This window comes from Mandrillus leucophaeus, unplaced genomic scaffold (genome assembly GCF_000951045.1).
Source record: "Mandrillus leucophaeus isolate KB7577 unplaced genomic scaffold, Mleu.le_1.0 Scaffold203, whole genome shotgun sequence".
Lineage (NCBI taxonomy): Eukaryota > Metazoa > Chordata > Mammalia > Primates > Cercopithecidae > Mandrillus > Mandrillus leucophaeus.
In genome coordinates this window covers 1299761-1302250 of record NW_012102066.1, presented here as the reverse complement: position 1 = coordinate 1302250, position 2490 = coordinate 1299761, and positions in this window count along the sequence as shown.

Below are 2490 nucleotides of genomic sequence, written 5' to 3'. Positions count from 1 at the left end.
TCCCTGCCTTTGGCTCTGTGCTTGAAATAGCTTCCTCTTTCTCATTACCGAGTCTACGTCCTGTGTTTAAGTGTAGCTCTGGAACCAGACGACCTGAGTGTGTCATCCCAACTCTACTGCCAGCTATTTATGAGCCCTCAGGCAAGTTACTGAACCTTCCTGTGACTTCACTTTTTTACCTCTAAAACAGAGGTCATAATAGTATACCTACATTCTAGACTTAACATTGAAGCTTAAAGAGGCAATTTAGGGGCCGGGCGCGGTGGCTCATACCTGTAATCCCAGCACTTTGTGGGACTGAGGCGGGTGGATCACCTGAGGTCAGGAATTCGAGACCAGCCTGGTCAACATGGCAAAACCCCGTCTCTACTAAAAATACAAAAATTAGCCAGGTGTGGTGGCAGGTGCCTGTAATCCCAGCTACTCGGGAGCCTGGGACAGGAGAATCACTTGAACCTGAGAGGCAGAGGTTGCAGTCAGCCGAGATCGCGCCATTGCACTCCAGCCTTGGTGACAGAGCGAGACTCCATCTCAAAAGAAAAGAAAAGAAAAAAAAAAAACAAGTGTTGACAAGAATGTGGAGAAATTGGAAGTTTCATAAATTGCTGGTGAGAATGTAAAATTGGGCAGTCACTTTGCAGAACAGTCTGGCAATTCCTAAATAATTTGAGCGTAGAGTTACTATATGACCCAGCACTTCCATTCCTAGGTATATATCCAAGTGAATTGAAAGCATATGTCGCCACATAAATGTGTACATTAGTGTTCATAGTGGCATTATTCATAATAGCCAAAAAGTGTAAACCACTTTAATGTTTATCAACTGGTGAATGGAGAAACACAATGTAGTACTGAATATTCACATAATGGAATGTTATTTAGCCACAAAAGGAATGTTGTACAATTGTCCCTCAGTATCCACAGGGGATTGGTTTCAGGACCCCTGAGGATACCAAAATTCATGGATGCTTAGGTTCCTTATATAAAATGATGTAGTATTTGCATATTACTTTAAATCATCTCTAGATTATCTATAATGTTGAATATGATGTAAATAGTGTTTTGTTTTGTTTTGTTTTGAGATGGAGTCTCACTCTTTTGCCCAGGCTGGAGTGTAGTGGCACGATCTCAGCTGACTGCAACCCCCGCCTCCCGGGTTCAAGTGATTTTCCTGTCTCAGCCTCCTGAGTAACTGGGATTACAGGCATGCACCACCATGCCCAACTAATTTTTGTATTTTTCGTAGAGACGGGTTTCACCATGTTGGTCAGGCTGGTCCTGAACTCCTGACCTCGTGATCCACCTGTCTCAGCCTCCCAAAGTGCTGGGATTACAGGCGTGAGTCACCATGCCCGGCCAATAGTTGTGGTTTTTTTGGAGACAGAGTCTCGCTTTGTCACCCAGGCTGGAATGCAATGGTGTGAAATTGGCTCACTGCAACCTCTGCCTCTCGGGTTCAAGCAATTATTCTGCCTTAGCCTCCTAAGTAGCGGGGATTACAGGTGCCCACCACCACGCCCTGCTAATTTTTTGTATTTTAGTAGAGACGGGGTTTCACTGTGTTGCCCAGGCTGGAGATAGTTGTTGTATTATATTGTTAAGGAAATAATGACAAGAAAAAAAGTCTATACATGCTGTTCAGCACAGACACAAAAGTTTTTTCCCAATTTTTTCAACGTGCGGTTTGGTTGAATCTATGGATGTGGAACCTAGGGATACAGAGGCCTGACTGTGCTTATTCATTCTACAACATGAATGAAGAAAACATTATACTCCATGAAAGAGTTAGTCACAAAGGACTACATATGGTATGATCCCACTCATAGGCACCCCTCCTTTCACTGTGCTTGGCTTTACTGTGCCTCACGGATACTGTGACTTTTACAAATTGAATGTTTTTGGTACCCCTGTGTCGGGCTAGTCTATTGGTGCCATTTTTTTTTTCAAACAGAGTGTGCTTACTTCGTGTTTCTGTGTCACATTTTGGTAATCCTCACAGTATTCAAATGTTTTCATTATTATTAAAAGTAATGGTCAAAACCACGATTACTTTTGCACCAACCTAATATTACATATGTTCTGGTGATCTGTGATCAGAGATCTTTGGTGTTTCTATTGTAATTGTTTTGGGGCACCCATGAAAGACGGAGAACTTAATGGATAAATGTGTATGTTCTTTTTCTTTTCTTTACTTTTCTTTTTTTGGAGACAGAATCTCTCTCCGTAGCGAAGTACAATGGCATGATCTCGGCTTACTGCAACCTCCACCTCCCAAGTTCAAGCGATTCTGCTGCCTCAGCCCCCCGAGTAGCTGGGATTACAGGCACATACCACCACGCCCAGCTGATTTATGTATTTTTAGTACAGGTGGGGTTTTGCCATGTTGGCCAGTTTGGTCTCGAACTCCTGGCCTCAAGTGATCCACCCGCCTCCCAAAGTGCTGGGATTACAGGCATGATCCATCACGCCGGTCCCCACCCCCCGACTTTT